Below are 14215 nucleotides of genomic sequence, written 5' to 3'. Positions count from 1 at the left end.
ATTGAGTTAGCACTTGGACTTACAGAACCTCCGAGTTGCACATATTTTCCATAAGTAGGCGGCAAAAAAAAAAAGTGTTCCCACTGCTCTGAAATTATTTCCTCATTTTTCTGAGACATAAAATCACATATTCATACACTTATTGCTAGCATCATGATTTATGAAGACATTTCAAGAATTGCTTGGATTTAATTAGAAATTGTTATTTTCAAGTGTTATGTTTTTTTAAGTGTCCCATCCATTGTGGGATGGAGTCGGTAACAGAGGAGAACAAAGTAGGGAAGACACAATGTAGATTGTGTGCTGCATCCACAACTGATTCATGCCATGGGTATGGCACTTTACAGTTTACATAATGCCCTTGTGTTCTGATTAACTCCTCTCATCTGTCACACGGGGTGGATATTATTAACCACAGCGTATAGATAGGAAACTGAAGATGAGCATCATTTAAGTGACTCCTCCAAGATCACAGAGCTGGGTTTGAGATTCACATCTATGGTCTCTGCTTTCAGAACAAATCTTGAGCCAGGATAGTAGCATAGTTAAGAATGCGTCCTCTATACCTGGACTGCTTAGTATTAACATCCCCATTTTGCCCTTTATCAGCCTGGCAAGCAAAATGAGGCAAGTCACCTAACCTTTTCATGCCTCCGTTTCCCATTCTCAAAGCAGGAAGAAAATGGAACCTACCATAATTGAGTTAATGCTTGTAATGTTCCTATGACAGAACTGACTGGCAGGCAACACTGAATTGAGTGTGTGTGTGCATCTGCGCCTGTGGGTGTACATGTGCACGCGTGTGTGTGTCCATTTGCATGCCAGTGTGTGTTTTCACTGGTTTGAACTGTTGCTCACGTTTCTGGAAATCTCTCACACATTAGTTCCTTAAGTACGTTTCATTTCCTTTATACCAAAGAGCTGATTCCTGACAGTGGCCTAATTATGAATTATGTGTAGTATATTCATGAGGAGATTGTGAATATGCATCAGACCACGCATTTGGGAACAGGGTCCCAATGTGCAGAAGAGAAGCAGAGAAAAAACTCTGACCTCTAGTGTGATCTTCATTAAGACGCTTCTCAGAGTGAATTGCCACAGTAACCCCACAGCCCACAGCACATAACACAAGCTATAATTTAAAATTTCATGCAGGAAGGAAAAGTTAGAGTTCTCACAAAGAGTCTGTAGATCAAACACAAGATAAGAACTAAGTGTCTTCCCAGTGTATCAAGCATGGAAACAGGCGGTGTGGCTTTTGAGTTCCTTCCTAGTCAATTTTATTGATTAAACTTCACGCTATCTAACGTGCTGCATGTGGCTTGGATGTCTAAAACCGGCTTTTGAACAAAGTGAGGAGACTCAATCCAAACAGTCAGGGAGTAAAAATACTGTGCAGAATTCTGTTGTATTTGCTTTATAGCCTCTAAAAACCAAGGGACCAAACTGAATTGCAGAAGGTGGTGGGGTCGCGTGTGCTAAATTCTATCACTTGACCTGGAGGCACCATGCTGACTGGTTGGTCCTACACTAATCTAGATGGACATGAAGCTCTGCTCTCTAAACGAGGCAGGAGCCGCAGCCCCAAGGCCTTCCCCTCCCGGGTGGGTTGAGTCAACTCCTAGGCTCACTGTCTGGGCACATTTCCTGCCAGCGTCATCATTCAACCTTCCCCATCTTCTACACTCAAATAAGGGCCGGCTACAAAATTACCCTCCTCCTGCCTCCGGGAGATGGTGTGGGATTACAGAAATAACATGAACTTCAGGGTCAGAGAAAACCTGGACTGAGTCCTTGTTTTCCTTTTTATTTCTTGTGTGATAAAGGGCAGGACACTTAACTTTGCTCTGCCTCAATTTCCTTATCTGTAAATGGAGATAATATTGCCTTACAACTTTGTTAGGAGGGTTAAGTGAGATATAAACGGGAAAGTGTTTAGCACATACCAGGTACTTACATGTTAGTTCAGAGAGAGAGGGAGGGGGCAGAGGGAGAGAAACAGAAGGCAGTAGTATTAACTGGCTTTTAAAGGGAACTTCTGGAAATATACAGATGGGTGTCTGACTTGTTAATAAAATTTTAATTTGACTGAGATCAATGAAAAGCTCCATGTGTTGACTACAAATACATACTCATCAGCAATTTCAAGGCAAATCTATCAGGGTTATTTCCTTTCATTAAAGAGCAATATAAATATTGATCAACTCTCCTAATTGACCTGTGGTTTGCTTTCATACATTAAACTTCTGTTCTGCACTGAGGGCACAAATCTCCCAATTACCTTTAGTTCATAATTCATTATGTCACATTAGAAGCTAAACAGAAACACAGAGTCCTCATCAAGAAAATAGCACTTCAGGATCCTTTTGCCTTCTGCATTCCCTGCCCCCCCCACCCCCCATCCCCACCCCCACCTGCCTAAGCCTCTTCCCAGATGACATGGGCCAGGGCTAAGGGAATATCTTCAGCCACCCCAAGTAGGCCAACTTCTTATATGTGAAATTAAAGCAACTGTATGGCAAGGCCAAGAAGCAACCCCATCACACAGGATGAGAGATGAGAAACACACCGACTAATGAAAAACAAACATTAGGCTTGAGGACACAAGGAGGGCTGGAAAAATGCCAAGGCAAACATCTGCTGTTTCACAAAGATGGCTAAAGGCACGCTAATCATCTTGTCGATGGCGGTCAAAACATTGAAGATACTTTCTTGAAAGGCAATGGCAATATATTCTGTCTCCTGAACTCAGGGAAATGAAATAATGTGGAACGCTGGGTGGTCAGAATGCTGAACAGTGTGCCTCCAGTGGCTATGTCCTGCACCATCTTGCTAGAAAAGCAGTTCACTTTGAGGGCCTCAGATTTAACCTGCAACATGGATTATTCATAAATTTTCTTGTGAGTTCATTTCCAGGGGAATGAGTGAGCGGTGGCATAAAAAGGTACTTGGCATGTTGCAAGTTTGAGGACATTACAGCTAGAGCCAGGCCTTTGTCTTCCTCTGTGTCAAAGGAAGAGATAATAAAGGAACACATTATTTTCTTCCTCCTGACTAGACAGGGATCCTTCCTTTGCACCTTGGCATTTTGGTATCAAGACAAAATTCATGTTACCCACTGAAGGAGAAGCGAAAGCACTCAGAATATCTGTTGATGGAGAAAGGAACTACATACCCCAGGCCCCGGCCCCTTCGTATGCCAACACAGGATGGGAGGTGGAATCCGGCAGCCTTAATTAGTGAAGTGGCGATTACGACAGAGCAGAGATGTGATCCCTCCTTTGAGGAGCCACATTTTCATGACCATAAAACAACACTGATTTTCATCCATTCTCAGGTATATGAAGGATTTGGGTTCTTAAATCTAGAAGGGGTTGCTTTTAGGATTTTTTTTTCCTTTGTAAGCCTTTGTCCTTCAATATGTGATAACAGAAGTTTTTAATGTTATATAACCAGGAGATGTTTCATTTTATTATTGCCATTAATATCAAAGGATCACAGCAGAATACTCTTCCAAATATTTGTGGTGAGGTGCAGACATGAGCTAGAGGGGAAGTAAAGGCAAGATTCTGCTTTATGTGAACATTATATATTTTATTGTACCTCTACTCTATTTTCTTTTGTCATTTAGGTAGATTACTAACAGAAGGGGACTATAAAACAATATAAAACAAAATTCACAAAGCAATTTAGAAATTACTTAGTTGATATTATCATTTTAAAATGCATATTTACACATAAAGTCTGTAATAGTGAAGACCAACCAATTTTATTTCTTCAAATCATAAATAAAAGACACACTAAGTGACTACCCCCAAGAACACCAAGTAAAACAGAGGCCAGGGGTATACCCAGCCATAAGTCTTTCCCCTCACTGCTTTTCTTTCCGTAATGTGAAACTTACAAGAAACCAAAACAGGACATATGGATGAGTGACCAAGGGACAGTAAGATGAAGCAAAGATGGCAAATCCTGGCACTGCTGATCAATCGGATTCTCCTTCTTGCTGATTTCACACACTCAGCCTCTGAAGCCATCTCAACCCAGTGCTGCATCTAGCCACTCCCACAGATTAGTGAAGTGAATTCCCAATGTGAAGTGAATTTCCTCTCTCTGGTTCAGCAGTTGAGTGCATGGAGTTTAGAACAGGATTGACCAACATTCAAGTTCCAGTTCTACCACTTACCACTTGCCAGTTCTACCACTTACATGAGCTTGAGCAAATGACTTAATTTCTCTCAGCTTTGTGTTCTTCTATAAAATAGAAATACTGCCATTTTTCTCTTAGGGGAGTTCGATGATGTAGAAAGTGCTAAGCACAGTATGTGGCATACAGTAAGCTCTCAATGATATTGATTACAAATCCAAAAGAACTACTTCTCTGTATTTTCCATCTTTCAACTTTGCATCACTAGATTTAGTAAAAGGTGTGCAGGAGAGTTCTACAGAGCTACCTGGTGGTGCCTTAGGCTTTGCTGCTAGATGTTATATTAAAGAAAATTATATATCAGTCACGGAGACACTTCATTAAATAAAATCTAGCTGCTAGGACCTGCTAAGTCCACTTTCAGCCACATGTTCAGTGTCCCTCTAAAGGTATCTGTTACACTGAACTGCAGTTCAGCTAAAGATGGCTCATTTAGAGTCTAAAGAAGCCTGAAAAGTTTTTAGAATGCAGGATGGAATCATTACTAAAGCTAAATCTGGAGATGAAGCATTCTTACATCCCATCCCAGGAGCAAAGGGTGCAAGGCACAAAGAACACACACAGGGTAGCCAGGTCTGATGGGTACTTTTATTAGCTGTTCTTTCCAGTGACACTATCCAGGAAGAGCAAGCTAAAAGCAGTCAAGCACATACTCCACTGAAACAAAAATGATGTTTTCATAGAAGCCTACTGGGGCTTGTTTGCACAGCCTGAATCTGGGGCAAACAGCTTGCTGCATCTCTTAATGCCTAGTCTCAGCACTTAGTTAATTTGGGATCTATTTCTTGCCTATTAAAAATAAAAACAGTTGCATTCACTCTTCAGCATGAATTGTTTTCTGGAAAGCATTGTGGCAATGTGAGATTGTTAGGCAGTTGTATTAGACAGTGACATATTCAGGCTCCCCTGTGATGGGGGGGGGGGCACATTTCAGATAATCACTTTAAATATTTCACTAACACAGTAGTAAATATTTAAAAAGCGTATAGTGATAATGCTGTTTATCATACTCATTCCTTTATTTCCAAGAAAGCTTGTCTTCTGAGGATATGCAGTCAAAAGCTCTCCCTAGAATATCATCATTTGTAATGGATGCTCCTATATAGTTTATTTTTGTTTATACTAGCAGCCGGGGAGTCAAGGCAACCGGGGGAAGTACAAAAGCAAAAAAAAATAATTATCATTGAGGAGATAAGGGGAAGCCACCGAAAAAACACTGCTCAGCACCCGTGGAGCTTTCTACCTACTAAAGTAATGAATTAGTCATCCAGAAGGGCATGAATGTTCCCAGCAGCAGAAGCTTGCCCTGTTGTCCAGGAAGGTTTAATTGTCAGAATCTTACCAGTAGGAGTGACAGTGAAGTGCCTCCTTCTGCCATGGTGTGATGCTACCATCTTTTCTCCCTTTGGGTCCAACGCTTTTTGAAAATGTAGACAAAGTCCAAATTTTATCCTAATGCCTAGCGACTCTTCCATGAATATTGCATAATTATTGAAAGATAATATCTTAGGAATTTGAAGGTATTTGCTTACAGTTTTTTTTTTTTGCATTTACATAGAAAGTCACTTGGAACAGGCATCTTTGTTAGTGCCTTAGTGGGATCTTCTCATGGGATTTCTCAGAGATTTATGTGTTTGGAACCAAACTTAGATCAAAAAAAGTATACAGAAGGTTCTGTAAAGTATCATGGGAATGATGGATCTCATAGTATATTACTGTCACACAAATAATTCTTTCCCAGCTAGCCTGCCTGCTGCCCTAGTGCGTACTCACCTGGGAACTCTATAAAGGGTACAGAATTTAAATTTGTACCTTCCTACAACCTAGCAAATTTCCTTCCTACCACTTCATCCCTTAAAAAAAATGAAAGTAAAGTTTTAAATAGTCTCCTTTTAGAAAGAAGGGCCCATGTATTGCAGTCGGTGAAAGTAGAGATGATAGAGCCAGACCTATTACTAGTCTGTGAAATCAGGCACATTTCCAAAGGGCTCTGAGAATCTGTGTCTCCTGTGTCTAGAGGTGACTCAGTTCCTCCCTCACAGAGGCGATGAGTAAATGTGATGATACACGGAAAGAACCCAGCACAACATCTGGCATATACATTATAGTTATTCTTTTATGATCACGGAGTTTTCTTAATCCAGGCCATTTGGTCTCAAAAACTATTCTCTAGAAAAGCAAACTTGGGACCTACCTCAGCTGAAAAGAGTAGTTTAATTTGCATCATGAGGCAACAGCTCGATTGCAAGGAAGAAAGGACTCTCCTTCGAAACTGGAGAATTTAATGGCTCGTGAGAATGAGTTCACTTTCCGTCCCAGAAAACTGACTTCCAGGCAGAGATGTCGAGGAGTGTGCCCTGACTGAGGAGGCCCAGCAGCTTCCATGTAGTACTCAGATGTCAGCTTCTCTGCTGTAGCAAAGGGCAGAGAGGCGAAAGGCCTGTGTGCCAGGAAGTAAAAGCACCTTGCCTGTATTTTATTTCATTGCTCAAGCCATCACTTCATTTACTTCCATCTTATGTTTGGGCAGGTTCACATGTGGCAATTTTACAGCTTGTGGGAAGCTAATTAATAATAATTCAGATAAAGCAAATGCTTTTCTTTTGGCAAGGGCACTGTAGATCAATTTAAGTCAAATATGTCCAGTGCTGCTGGAATAATAAACTCTTTCATAGTATTAGAGATACTATAAAATCCACAGACTGTGTACAACCTGAATGGGATTAAAGACAGGTAATTAATCTTCTCTGCATTTTCTTATCAGGGAAAATAGATTTTTAGACGGAAGTTTTGTACAATTTTTAAATTATTTAGAAACTCGTGTCCCATTTTTCCTATGAGATTTCTGTCCCAACTAGATTCTAAATGTTATTAAAATGTCAAAAATGTGCCATCAATCAATGCCAGATTAAATTACCTTTTACATTAATTTTGTACTTTAGAAATTGTGTCAGATCTAGATCTATTCTCATTTGACCCAGTGATGTTCACAGAGCAGTTGTTAATGCCCCCATTTGATAAGGAAACTCCGGGACAGAAAAGGTAAGGGTCTTACCCAGTTATGCAGTTAGTGGCAGGGCTAGATTAGAACCCATGTTTCCTATCTCATAGTCCCAATAATATCCCATCACACATAAAGCCTTTCTAAGTGATACAAGCCATAATAATGGTTTCCATCAATCCACATACGGAGAAGTCTCCTTTTGTCCTTTGGTCTAGTGAAGAGAGCAATTCATGAAACATCAAGCAACCAGCACAGCACATTTACACCATGGAAATTACCAAAGGGTAGGTTTCTGCCTGTCTATTACCATGATAACCAAGGCAACTAAACTACATGAAGATTCTGAAAATCTACCACAAGGATTCTGATTGGGCAGGTTCTATTCTGGGTTCTAATTTAGTATGTTGTGGGTAAAACCCAAACATCTCACTATATATTAAATTATATATAAATGTTATATATATATATATATTATATTATATATGTAATTATTAAATTCTATATTAAATTATATATAATATATTAAATTATTAAAGTATATATAAATTAGATTGTTTTAAATTATATTAAGTTAAATTAATATTACATTATATATATAACTTAAATTATATATTAAATTATATATTTTATATCATTTAAATTATATATATAATGTAATATATATACATTTATATTTATTATATATATTTATAATGCTATGTCTTATTAACTTCAATATTTAATATTTAAATTGTATATCATTTATAATTCAAAAGAGACAAGAATAGACAAAAATTTTTCTTTCCTTCCTCTGCCTCTCATCTACCCAATTTCTTTCCCTGGAACCAATATCATCTTGGTATTCTTCTAGAGCTATTTTATTAACATACCATGCAAAGACATAGTTAAAAAAACAAATTATGAGAAAATATTTAATAATTTTTAATGCTTATTTTGAGAGAGAGACAGAGTGTGAGTAAGGGAGGGGGCAGAGAGAAAGGGAGACACAGAATCCAAAGCAGGCTCCAGGCTCTGAGCTGTCAGCACAGAGCCCGTCACGGGGCTCCAACACACAGACCATGAGATCATGACCTGAGCCGAAGTTTGAGGCTTACCCAACTGAGCCACCCAGGTGCCCCAATATTTTCACATAATTTGGCTCATTTTAAGCAAGTTCCACCAATGATTCTGGTGCAGGTAGTCTTCAGCTGATCAGTCAACTCTTCTGGAAAGAATACTGATGCTTCTAGAATACAGAAACCCCTTGTGGGAAGCTCAAACAGTCCTCTTGACACTTGAGTGTGTATCGGAATGACCTGCAGGGCTTGGACACAGATGGCTGGCTCCTCTGCTTGGAGAATCAACCATCCAAAGCAGTATTTATGAGGTTCTACACTCATAACTTAAGTTCCTTTCAAAATAAAACCTGAAATGGCCATAAAAACAGCAGTATTTGTGGTCCTTACTAGGTTGCAGGGACTGTTTCAACCACTTAAATATACTAACTTGTTAAAGCTTGCAATAGTTACATGAGGGAGATACTATTATCCCAGTTTACTGAGGGGAAATTGAGGCAGACAGGTTTAGTAACTTCCCCAACTTCATTCATTCAGGTGGTTAGTGAGAGAACCAATCAAACCCCAGAACCACCAGTCTGTGCTGTCTTCCAGTCCTCAAGACAAAGCCTCACAGACACTTGCTTACAAATCCTCAGCACCAAATTTGATTGAGAGCCTCTCACTTACCACATAGCTCCCAGATGTAAAATGTAGTAACACAAAAAATAAATATGTGCTTTTTTTTTGACAGAAGGAATTTTCATTTTAACACATGCAAATAAAATTCCTTTTGTTAGTTTCTGCTGTAATGAATTTGAGAAATTCACAAATTACTTGCAGCTGTATAGGAAGTCCTGTAAAATGAGGCATACCAGTATTTTGTACTCAATAACAATTTTAAAAAATCTATATTTAAGTAATCTCTACACCAAATGTAGAGTCTGAACTCAGGACCCCAAGATCAAGAGTTGCATGGTCTACCAACTGAGCCAACCAAATGCTCCTATACCCAGTAACAACTTTTTATAAGTGTAATGGATCACATAAGGTTGATATACAAAATTGTATACAACATACAAAATGTTGCCCTGGTTAATATATATATGGAGCTATTTAATTCAAAGCAGTTGGGTGTATTTACTATGCGTGATGGATCCAACACCAGCTTTGCAAAAGGCAATTGTTAATTTTTGACATAACTATATAGATGTGCTGATAACACACTGTCAACAGGAAGTTTTTTCTTTGGAGAATAGGTTGTTAAACACTTACCAGCATACCACTGGTCGTATATTCCAAACCAAATACACACATTACACATATTTTTCCTGAATAGTGACTTCTAAGAAGGAAGATATTTTAAGTGGTACGTTACTAATATGGGCACATTAAATAGAATGTTAATCACGGTATTGACTTAACTTTAATCACTGAATTCTTGCCACTAACCAAAAATGTAGATTAGACACACAGAATTTATCTCCTATCCCTTTGCTATTAAGTATCTAAATAATTATTTCTGTAGTCAACGTCCCTAAAGCTAAAACACATGATTAGGGAAAGGTGCCCCCAGGTTCTTGTTCTTAGAGTCCTAGAATGGCGATCAGAAGCTGAGATGTGTAATAACTCCTCTGGTAACAGAATGAAGAATGTGGAGTGTATCTGGAGTAGGCTTGATAAGTTAATATCGTACTTTGCTTCTAAGTTTCTTGTCTTTGAGTGTTGTATCGTTTCTTAAAATCAAGTCACATTTTGGAATTTTCTAGCTTTAAATAGGCTTGGAATTTCCCCACATAATTAGGGCAAATATGTAAATAATCTCAACCTGTTGACCCTTTCTTTCCCTAAAATGTTAAGAAATTTTCTCTTTACTTACATTAGTAGTGGCTGCAGTTTCAATCTCTGAGTAAATTAAATGCATTCAATAGTATTTTAATTACCTACTCCTTGTAATTTTTTACTTTAATTCCAGTATAATTAACAGAGTAGGATATTAATTTTAAGTGTACAATATAATGATTAAATAATTCCATATATTACTCAAGGCTCATCAAGATAAATGTACTCTTAATTCCCATCACCTATTTCACCCATTCCCCCATGCATCTCCCCTCTGGTAACCATCTGTTTGTTCTGTATAGTTAAAGTCCAGTTTTTTTATTTCTCTGACTGGCTTAGTTCACTTAGTGCTATTAGATCTATCCATGTTCTTACCAATGGCAAGATTTCACTCTTTTTATGGCTGAATAATATTCCATTATACATATATGTATATGTATATTATACACATATACATATATACATATATATATGTACACATACATATATACATATGTACACACATGTATATATACACATACACATATATACATATGTCACATCTTCTTTCTCCTTCGTCTATTGATGTACACTCGAGCTGCTTCCATATTTTGGCTCTTGTAAATAATGCTGCAATAAACATAGGGATGCATATATCCTTTTGAATTAGTGTTTCTGTATTCTTTGAGCAAATACCCAGGAGTTCAATTACTGGATCATATGGTAGTTCTATTTTTATTTTTTTAAGGAAATTCCATACTGTCTGCCAAAGTAGCTACACCAGTTTGCATTCCCATCCATAGTGCAAGAGGGTTCCTTTTTCTCCACATCCTCCCCAACACTTGTCATTTCTTGTGTTGTTGATTTTAGCCATTCTGACAGGTGTGAGTTGGTATCTCATTGTGGTTTTCATTTGCATTTCCCTGATGATGAGTGAAGTTGAGCAACTTTTCATTATCTTTTGGCCAACTATATGTTGTCTTTGGAGAAATGTCTGTTCATGACTTTTGCCCATTTTTAATTGGATTATTTGTTTTATTGGGGTTTTGAGTTGTATAAGTTCTTTATATATTTTATATACTAACCTTTTGTTACTAACCTACTCCCTGTTAACCCAACTGATGGTCAAGAATTCAATTTGGTAATTAGAAAAGTGTTTTTAGATGGAACTTTTATTGCTATCATAATCCCTGAATGAAAGCGTGCAATACCATGTGGCAATGAACACATTTATGGTGACCAGCATTGTACGGATGGTGTTGAAGGTTTTTCAAGGGATTTCACAATTTGTAGAATTTCATTCTACAAAACTACACTGACCCCCTACCCCCAGCTCTCTAAAGCCACTGAAAAGCTTTCTCTGAAGACCTGTTTAACTCCTAATAGAAGAGTGCAGAGAAACAGAAGATCTTCCATGGCAGCTGTTTTCCTCAGTCTTGACAGAAAGGGAAAGGGACCCAGATGGGGGCATCATTGAGGATTGTAGCTCTGGGCAGCTGCTCTCCTGAATCCCACCACGGCTGCCTAGGACCTTCATTCATTCTCTCAGGACCAGAAAATACAAAGCCAGCTCTCTCCCTTGGGAACACCAAAAATCTCCACTTGCATGAAAAATACAGTAAAGCCTTTCATTCTTTACATTGGCCTCACTGGTTTAAAAAAAAAAAAAAAAAGATACAAGAGTGGTGGTGGTGGTGAGTCCAGTTCAAATCACAGCATTTGCTTCCTGTATAACTCAGCGTTGCCCCAGGCCAGGTAGTCTGGAATAGTGACTTGTTTGTGACAGACAGAAGTTGTTGGAGGAGTTTTAGGGGGATTTTTGAGTGGATAGAAAAAGGAGGATTTGGGGTGAGGAGGGGAAACGTTCCCTTGTTAAACCTGCAGAAAGTCTTTCTTTTGTCCCAGGTTTCCCAAACGTTGCTGTTCTCTTCAGGCAATTTTATCTAATTAACATCTATTTTTCACATCTTTACACAGTAATCACTGTTCAATTACTGGAACCCAGCTGCTGATGCTAAAAAGTACTGAAAAATCAAATTCCTATAATAAATCCTTAAATGCCCTCATCATCACCTAAATGAAGACAAAGCAATTTGATTCTTCAACTGCCCCCTCTTTTACCCATGTACCTTCATTCCCTTTTTATGAATCCTTTTGTGACTTTGGTTCTGTCCAAACCCATTACTGAAGGCCACAAGGCAAGAGTCAAAAAAAAATAAATAAATATGAACAGGGGTGCATAGGTGGCTCAGTTGGTTAAGGGAATGACTCTTGATTTCAGGTCATGGTCTCACAGTTTGTGAGTTCAAGCCCTGCGTGGGGCTCTCTGCTGACAGTGTTGAGCCTTCTTGGGATTCTCTCTGCCTCTCCCCCACACTCTCTCTCAAAAATAAATAAACTTAAAAAGAAAGACAAACCTGAACACGAACACAGAAGTTTCCATGTAAGGATTGTCAGGGATTTAAATATTTACATATTCTTTGCTTTTAAGGAATCAAACTAATTTTGAAGAGCATTTTATCTAAAGTTAATATTCATGTGTGTATTCGCTCCAGAGAATTTTACCCTCCAGGAAAAATGTTGTCATCCGTTTGCATGTTCTTTAAGTGTTAGCTTTATAAGAGATGTGGTCATTGAAATCTTTCCCCAAAGGCATTACAAACTTGACTTATTAGATTGGTTAATAATTTTTATTTTATTAAAATTTTTTAATGTTTATTTTTTAAGAGAGAGAAAGAGAGGATGGAAGAGGGGCAGAGAAAGAGTGAGACACAGAATGCGAAGCAAGCTCCAGGCTCTGAGCTGTCTGCACAGAGCCTGATGCTTGGGCTTGATGCTTGGGCCCAAACCTACAAACTGTGAGATCATGACTTGAGCCAAAGTGAGACATTTAACTAAGCCACTCAGGTGCCCCCCAAATTTGGCCTTTTAAAAATTAATCACTGGGGCACTTGGGTGGCTCAGTTGGTCAAGCGTTTGACTTTGGCTCAGGTCATGATCTTGGGGTTTGTGAGTTTGAGTCCTGCGTTGGGCTCTGACAGCTCAGAGCCTGGAGTCTGCTTCAGATAGTGTCACCCTTTCTCTCTTCCCCTCTCCACTCACTCTCTCTCTCACTCTAAAAGATAAGTATTTTTAAAAAGGCCAAATAGAATTTTTCATGTACATTATGTATATTTTACAACATGTTGGCTACCTTAAATCTTTGAGTAAGAGGAGAAGGAGGGGGAGGTAGAAGGGGAGAAGGAATAAAGTAGAACAAGAAAAAAAAGGAAAATGGAAAGAGGGATTAGAAAAGAAAGATAGTGACTTTTTATGTTATTGATGTGAAAAAATGCAGTTATGCAGTGTAGTTATAAAACTTACAGTGAGACTTTGCTATTTTAAGTTAAAAACAAAGGGAGAACCAAGATTTGCTGAGGGCTTCCTACATGCCAACCATGTTATGTGCTTCAACTCATTTAAAAACCTCAACAAATAGTTGAAAAATATGTATTATCTTTGACCTTAGGAAACAGGCTCCCTGGGTTTAAGTGCCATGATTAACAGAATTAATCAGCAGTTGCAAGATCAGGCATTGGAACCTTTCTGTGCTGTTTCCATGATGTGTTTCTGTTTCCATGGCATGCCTTTATGTCTATGATTTCTTGATCATTGGTTGTGAATTCCAAGTCTTTGAGCATGAACTCAGCCCCTAATTATGAAATGGTTGATATGAAAATAGCACAGCCCATTATCCAGAATTTCTCACATTGGACTTCAAAACAACAATGGAGAGACAAAGGCAACATATTTCCTCAAGGGATAACAGAATTCATAAGCATCTCTCTTCTCACAGCAAAAACAACACAAAAATCAGTGATGTTTAGTTGGGGTTAAAATACAAACTCCTTACTATTATAGTCTTTTGGCTGTAAAGATAGCATAGCCCTCAAAAGACAGGAGAATTTTCTTGATTCTAACCCCATACCTCTTACTTGATCTTAGAGAGTTTTTTCCTAAAACTATATTAATCCATTAAGATGAAACAAATATATTTTTCTTCAGATTTACATTGAAAGTACTCAGTTTTGAGATCAGCCTCCAGGATAAAAAATGTTACAGCAGAACCCAGAATCCAAGGGAAACACCGACATATGGCTATGAGGAAGG

At 38.4% G+C, this 14215-nt stretch overlaps 1 long non-coding RNA gene across 2 annotated transcripts; it reads right to left on the bottom strand.

Annotated features, from left to right (window-relative positions):
• Positions 1-4776: 4776 nt before the first annotated feature.
• Positions 4777-7659, bottom strand: LOC109493838. 2 transcript variants are annotated; one of them, XR_006588862.1, is made up of 2 exons: positions 7263-7659; positions 4777-6920 (listed from the first exon to the last, which is right to left on the bottom strand). It is a non-coding gene; the product is annotated as an uncharacterized LOC109493838 (long non-coding RNA). The 2 variants fall into 2 exon arrangements; XR_002148282.3 differs by having other exon boundaries at positions 7397-7659.
• Positions 7660-14215: the final 6556 nt, after the last annotated feature.

The sequence above is a fragment of the Felis catus genome, chromosome D4 (genome assembly GCF_018350175.1).
Source record: "Felis catus isolate Fca126 chromosome D4, F.catus_Fca126_mat1.0, whole genome shotgun sequence".
NCBI classification, from domain to species: Eukaryota; Metazoa; Chordata; class Mammalia; order Carnivora; family Felidae; genus Felis; species Felis catus.
The sequence above is the reverse complement of the archived record's forward strand: the minus strand, read 5'-3'. Positions and strand labels throughout refer to the sequence as shown.